This window comes from Mus caroli, unplaced genomic scaffold, assembly GCF_978045245.1.
Source record: "Mus caroli unplaced genomic scaffold, Mus_caroli_1 scaffold_16, whole genome shotgun sequence".
Classification (NCBI taxonomy): Eukaryota; Metazoa; Chordata; class Mammalia; order Rodentia; family Muridae; genus Mus; species Mus caroli.
In genome coordinates this window covers 73,194,437-73,201,901 of record NW_028227271.1, presented here as the reverse complement: position 1 = coordinate 73,201,901, position 7,465 = coordinate 73,194,437, and positions in this window count along the sequence as shown.

Below are 7,465 nucleotides of genomic sequence, written 5' to 3'. Positions count from 1 at the left end.
TAACCTGAACTTAACGAGATAATGATAAATAGTAGGCACTTATTTGCTTTGTTTAAACCGCATAAACTTAACCATGGTAACACCATATCTCATTAATCACAGAGAGATTGAACTAGACAGATATTCCCTGGAGGAAAGTCTGGGACTAAACTACTACCACGGTGAACACCCACATGACTGCCATTATCATTATTACATCATCGTGAGAAGCCTCACACTACCAACACTGGCATTCCCATATTCATCGCCATCATCTACATCGCCACCATCCTCAGCATCGCCAATTTTATCAGCTTTTCACATTTACTGAACTTCCCAAGTGCCAGGCCTTCCCAACGACCTTGCTTACTATATATTGTTATTTTGTAGGCAAAAAAGGTGCAAACTACTTGAATATTTATTCGGTCTTCTGGTTGCTTTCTGGAAGCAGTGACTGATTCAGGATCTGGCAGGGCTAGTGAGCAGATCCAGTGGCTTATAGGGTTAGCTGGAATTCATGACAGTAGAGGCTTTCCTGTTCACCATAGGCTAGGTCTCCTTACTGCCAGGCTTTGCTCCCTGTTTTAAATAGCTGAACAGCAGAGTGCAGGCAAGAGACATGGCCCCACAGGGGTCAGCAGAGAGGGTCTCCTCCAGAACTGGGACCAAAGGCAGCCCTCAGCCAAGCTCCACTCTAGGTGTGGAGAACATGACAGGCTCTGCTATTGGCCACCATTCCTGAGTTTCAAGATAATTAGAATTGGCTCTGAGGGTTGGGATTCTGTCTCTGGCCCTGAGGAGTCTGATGATGTATAGATTAGGGGTTGTACAGTCTTCTGGACCCCGACTGCAGTTGGTCCTGGAGGGGGGGGAGCCAAATCTGCATCTCCTCCTACAGACTGAGTCCAGCTCAGCTTGGTGGCTGCAGAGTTCATGCAGGTCTGAGGCTGAGTGGATCTCATGGAGCCTCAGCCTCCCCCACGGAATAAAATTCAGGAAGCCTTTAAAACACGCATCCCTTGTCTCCCTGCGGGCCAGCTTATGCTACTTGCCTTTCCATCGGGAATTACTGGTGGTTTTGAGAGATATCCCTGGTGGTCTTAAGGGCTTGAAATCAGAAGAGGGGAACCCCTGGGGACTCTGAAGAGAGTGGACAGTGGGTCCACCAGCAGCGTGGCTCCCAGAAGATACTTTCCAGGAATCAAGCTTGGGGGTCAGCATTCATGGATTCACTAACAAAATGCAGATCACAGAGAAAAAAATGTAATCAGGACTGGACTCCAGTCTGTCTGCCTCCAAAGGCTTTCCTCACACAGCTTAGAATATGCACGGTGTCATTCGGTTTAATTAAGCAAGGCATGCATCTTCTTCCCCGTATGCCTTTCTGGGAGAGGAGCCAGCCTGGGTCTAATAAAGCTGGGTGTTTTCCACATTGTGTCTTCAACTGAGCTGACTTAGCCGGTTTCCATTGTTGTTCAACATTCCCCTAGCAAAATGTCAGTGCCCTTATCAACACGGCCCAATCTGCAACAGCCAGACAGGCGTTTCAAAGGACAGTCACCACATCCATGCTAATGGATGGCGAGCCCCTCTTCTGACTTCCTGTGAGAGACTCAGAATGATGAGAGCTCACCGTAGGGAGTGATGGGCGCTGCCTGCAGTGCTGGGTGCCAGAGAGAACAGCACAGGAAGAAGCAGAATGACGAAGACAGGGCAGCCAGTGGAGGTGCGAAGGGGAGCACCAAGGATGGAGGGTGGGGTGGGGAGTGTCCACTGAGACCCTGGGGCTGGAGCCCCATGAGTCAAGAGACACAAGGCTCTCTCTTTGCTTTTGCTCTACAGGGTGTACTGCTCTTGTCAGCAGGGGCACCAAGCACCTTCTGTACATTTTATTACCGTAGTCGGGCGGCTGTCTTTTCAGTTTCTCGGCTTTTAAAGCACCCAGGAGGTCATGGAGGAGGCCTGTGGATAATGTAAGGGGGCTTGGGAGCAGATAAGGAGTAGGGTTAGAGGTGGGATGCTTCAGCTCTGCCAGGTCTCCTAAGAGCCTGGCTGTCACTCAGAATAGCCTCATGGTCTACCTCCAGTTCATGCTTTTGAGCTTCTCAAAGGTCAAGAACTGGACTCTGCTCATGGCTCCACCTCAGCTAGGAGACCCAGCCCTATATTAGAAAGCAAGCACAGGGCTCACGTCTCCACTAGCCCATGAGCAAGGGTGGGGGGGTGGGGGGGTGGGGAGGGGGTGGATACAGTGGAACAGCTGCTGCTAAGCAAACCCAAGAAGGACAAAGATACAGCCTGCAGCTCATCGTGGGTGGAGGGGCAGGTGGTAGGGATATAGTGAGCGGCAAAACTGTTGGGGCCGAAAGTCTTTGCTGGCTAAGTTAATTGTCGAAATGGCGCCTAATGTTGGACTTTCATTTTAGTCCTAAATCTCTATTGTTTTGGGGGCCATGATGAGGAAGAACATTGAGGTAGGGCACCTGTATGGAGGGAGAGATGATGGAGAGGCAGGAGAGGAGGGAGGAGCCGGTAAGGACAGGATCTACTCAAGGGCATGCTCCCAGTCGCTTGGCCCCATTCCCTGGAGGTTCTCACCCAGTTACAGACAGGGCGGCCCTCCTGAGGGGCATCTTTTCCCAGGGGTGGGATGACTTCCTCCTCACAGGCCCCCTCCCTGGTGGGTCTCAAGTTCCCTATTTTTTTTTAAATAACACTTTAAGAAATATCAAGGTGAATTTAAATCGGATTGGTCAGTTTGATTGACGATTGACAGAAGGATGTGTTAAATCATGTTACACTTTGTATTTTAATCGGTTTTCTTTTTAAAAGAAGAACATGAGCAAGCTTGGGCACAGAGCACAGCAAAATGCAGGTGACACTAGTGGGGGCGATGGGGGGCAGCCAGGACCGGCTGGTTCTGCCCAGGACCCCTGCCCTTCTCTTCCTCACTGTGCTCAGGGACTAATGGGCTGGCAGGCTGATCCTGTATCCTACTGCAGAACAGTCACACACACACACACACATGCTGACTCAGTGACTAACAAGTGCTAATCTACAAGAACAATTAGTCTATGAAAGTTATCAACAGCCTGAAGGCTTGTGAGCTGCCTTTTGTGTACTCGTGTCCCAGGCTTTCATGTGCCTGCCTGGAAACCAGTCCAGTCATCATCAAGAGAGACAGCAGGTGTGACTTGCCAGAAGCCAGTGGCCACAGGAAGGGACCTGCTCACCAAATCCTCAGGAGGCACTCTTAACCATGCTTCTGCCTGCCAGCCACGTGGCTACCTGCAGTGAGGGCCACTGTCAGTGAGCATTTTTGGAAGCCCAGGCTCTGAAGCACCAAATTCCCTCCCATGGGATAGGGAGGTCTGGCCCTGCACTGCCAGAGAGTGGATAAGGACAAGGTCACTTTTTTCCCAGCCACCCCACCCCACTTTCTAACTCCCAGTTCTCAGGCTGTTTATGGGGACCGTGCCTTTTCAATAGCCTCTGAAACAGTATTTCAACACTATACACACAATATTTGCTCTCATCATCAAAACACAAATAATTTCCAGTAATCCTTCTGTCTAAGAACGAGGCATCATTTACACCTTCTTTCCGTCCTTTGAAATGCCGTGCAATTGTGATTTCTTCTTCTTCTTCTTCTTCTTCTTCTTCTTCTTCTTCTTCTTCTTCTTCTTCTTCTTCTTCTTCTTCTTCTTCTTCTCTTCTTCTTCTTCTTCTTCTTCTTCTTCTTCTTCTTCTCCTTCTCCTCCTTCTCCTTCTCCTTCTCCTTCTTCTCCTCCCCCTCCCCCTCCCCCTCCCCCTCCTTCTTCTTCTCCTTCTTCTTCTTCTTCTTCTTCTTCTTCTTCTTCTTCTTCTTCTTCTTCTTCTTCTTCTTCTTCTTTTAAATAGACTTCCATTTTCCTCTCTTCAGAGTAAAACTTCCCTTGGGGAATGACTGTTTTGAGCTCCGCCTAAAACAACCTAAATGATGAACTGAGCAACAGTTGTTTGAGCTAAAGGAATAGAAAAGACCTTCTTAAGTATTCACATATAAAAATTAGTGTTGAAAGTTTGGTTAAGTAACCCCAAACTTTCATCTGAGACATTTGTGGTAAAATAGGAGAGAGAAAAAAACCAAGAGACGGGTAAGAAAACCATGTGGCCTACACAGCAAAGGCCTCCAAACCACGAGATGGTCTGAAAAGTAAAACCTCAAACAACTGAAATTCAAACATCAGTAAGAACACTCAACTGCCATTTCATAAATGAGTGAAAAACACAAAGGCTTATAACGCCATGAAGAACGGGACAAAAGAAAAGAGGATGAGACCTACTGTGTTAGCCTCGGGATTTGTAGGCTCAGGAAATCTGACAGCAGAGCAAGGCCTCTCTCGCACTCTCTTAGTAGCTGAGAATGAGGTAGACCCTGGAAAGGGCCACAGGGCAGGTAAAGGGGACAAAGAGAGAGATGAACAGGTGACAGAAAAGACTGAAGTTCATCATACACTTGTATGAAACAGTCAACAAATTTTAAAGAATGGAAAAGGCTATTACAGTTACATAATTTAAAAAGAGAGAGAGAGAGAAAATGGGTTTCCTTCTGCCCTAAAAGCTTCCTCGAATATACACACACATGAAAGGAATTTAAATGGCGTCAGCGTCTCAGAGACAGAGCACCAAGCAAAACTTCTAGTGCCAAGAATGGGTTGCATGGCGTTGGCATAGAAACTCCCAAACCTCACAGGTATTGCCAAGCCCAGTGGTTACACTTTATAAGCTGACAGAAAGGCCCTATTACTGAAGATATACCTAAGGGTATATCTGTTGAATATAGAAAATTCAAGCAGGCACTCATGGTGCTGGAAGGCACTCTGGGCACTGCCAGACCAGAAGAGTAGTCATCAACGTCACCCAGCTATAAACCCTGGCATAACAGACCTCCCTGCAAGACAGACTAGAGGAAAGTGGCACAGGTGTTATGGAAGCAACCAGCCACATCCTAAAAACTGGATTAACGCCCACTCCAGGAGATGGAACCCTTGCCTGACACAGCTACAGAGGCCAAGAATCTTGAGACTACCCAGGGCATGGGGCCCTAGAGGAAAATCCACTACTGTTACTCTGCTAGAGAAACATAGTAACAAAATGCACCCCGGTGACTCACTGCTAGGCTGGTAGAGAAGAGCACCGCACCACCCGACTCTCCTCACAGACGCTTCTTATTGAAGCAGGTGAGACTTAAAGAGATCCACAACTGGATAATGTGCAAAGAATGAGAGCCTTAGGAGCATTTGGCCCCCAAATGGGATGTCTCCATCAAATTCCTCCCTTCAAAGCTCGGCAAAGACTTATGTGCAAGAGGAAGCAGATGGACTTTAAGTCAGAGGTGATGGGTGACTTCAAGGAAACAGTGCCTTGCAGACACAACAGAGCTGGCTCACATGACACATAGGAACTCACAGAAACTGTGACAGCACACACAGCAGCGCACATGTTCAAACCACACCAAATCCCAGCATGGAGAAGGTAAAGTGGACACAAAGTCCCAATTCTAACCAGCAAGTTATTTGCAATTGATACAGTCTGGGAAAGAGGAAATTGGTTTTCTCTAATGGAGGAATATCACGGAGTACATCCACCATACTCCAATGTATTTGTTTTGTATTGATTTGGTTTGGTCTTGCCTTAATTTCTTTTAAGTTTGTTATGATTCTCAGCTTTTGGTTTTTGTTGATTTCTTTAGTTTTTTTGATTTTTGTTTTTTAAGAGAGAGAATAAGAACATGAACTTGGGTGGGTGGAAGGTGCAAGGAGCTGCGAGAGGGGACAGAATATGATCAAAATATACTGTGTAGAAAAAAATTGATGAAAAAAAATTTTAAGGGAAAGTAAAATGGTTCATTTCCTTCCACCTAACAAAGACTATTTCTCTATTCATAGACACTGAGACTATTCATATGTATAAACAAGCAGGCTATTTTATTATCTGTACACGGTGATATCCAAGAGCATTTGACAGCCCATCAATGAGGAAATAGTTGGCCAGTCTACGGTCACTCCACTTGGGAATATTACACAGTAAAGGGAACGGAGGGGATATAAATCGCTCCCTGTAAATAGTCTGTTCACAAAGTCACATAGCCAATGAGGAGGAGCTTGTTTGTACCGCAAAGGAAAACACATTAAAGACACAGTCCCGGGACAGGAGAGCTGCCTGGGGTGACGAGCACTGGCTCTTCTTACGGAAGACCAGGTTTGGCTCCCAGCACTCACATGGTGGCTCACGCCACCTGTACTTCCAGTACCATGCCATATTCTGACCTTGGAGGACACCAGGCCCAAATATACACATAAAATAAATAAGTCCTTTTTTAAAGATTTATTTATTTATTTTATGTATGTGAGTACACTATGGCTGTCTTCAGACACACCAGAAGAGGGCATCAGATCTCATTACAGATGGCTGTGAGCCACCATGTGTTTGCTGGGATTTGAACTCAGGACCTCCCGAAGAGCAGTCAGCGCCCTTAACCACTGAGCCAACTCTCCAGCCCCAAATAAACAAGTCTTTAAGACATTAAGAGCACAGCTCTATGCAAGCCAGTGTCCGCATATAAAGGACATGTGCTTATAATGTAGACATGCATGTATATGCATCTGTGTAAGTGTGGGTAACAGTGGGTGATGAAGGATGGACTTCTGGGAAAAGTGCATGCAGACATGAACGAGGGCAGAAAGCTCTTTTTTTTTTTTCTGGTTTCATGGTGGATATGTGAATTTAACTTTCTGTGCATCGAAGGAGCTAGAACCATTTTGCACTTCAAAAGATCCACCTTTGAGGCAACGAGTATGGAAACCGGGTTTTAATTCCACTGATCGTTTGTGAAATAGGAATTAGACATGACTAGTCACACTGACCTGACTTAGGAAAGTTATTTTAAAAAAATTTGTTCTAGGGGAGGGGTTTGATAACCTGAATTTTTTTTCTTTTTCTTCTATATAAAACCATATCAAATTCTATTATGTTGTTTGACATTGTCTTTTATTACATTACAATAATATTATGTTGTTATTTTACATTATTGTTATTGTATTGCTATATATAACACCCAGTTTTTAAAAGCAAAGACACATGACTGGAAAGATGGCTCAACTGTTGAGAGTTCTGGCGGTTCTTCTAAGGAGCTGGGTTTGAGTCCCAGCACCCACATGATGGCTGATAGCCATCTGTAACCCATCCTGGAGAATCTGAGGGCCACAGGTACACACGCATACAAAACACTCATACATATAAAGTAAAATAAAATTTTAATTAAAACTACAGTTCTAGATTCTCCCTCATGTTTATGGTTTTTTTGTCATTAAAACTGATTTTTAAAATATTTTACATCAATTGTGGTGGTGCATGCAAGAAGGATATGCTCAAGAGGCAGATGCAGAAGGATCACAGCTTTGAGGTCAACTTGAACTACATCTTTAGACTGGTGAGATGGCTC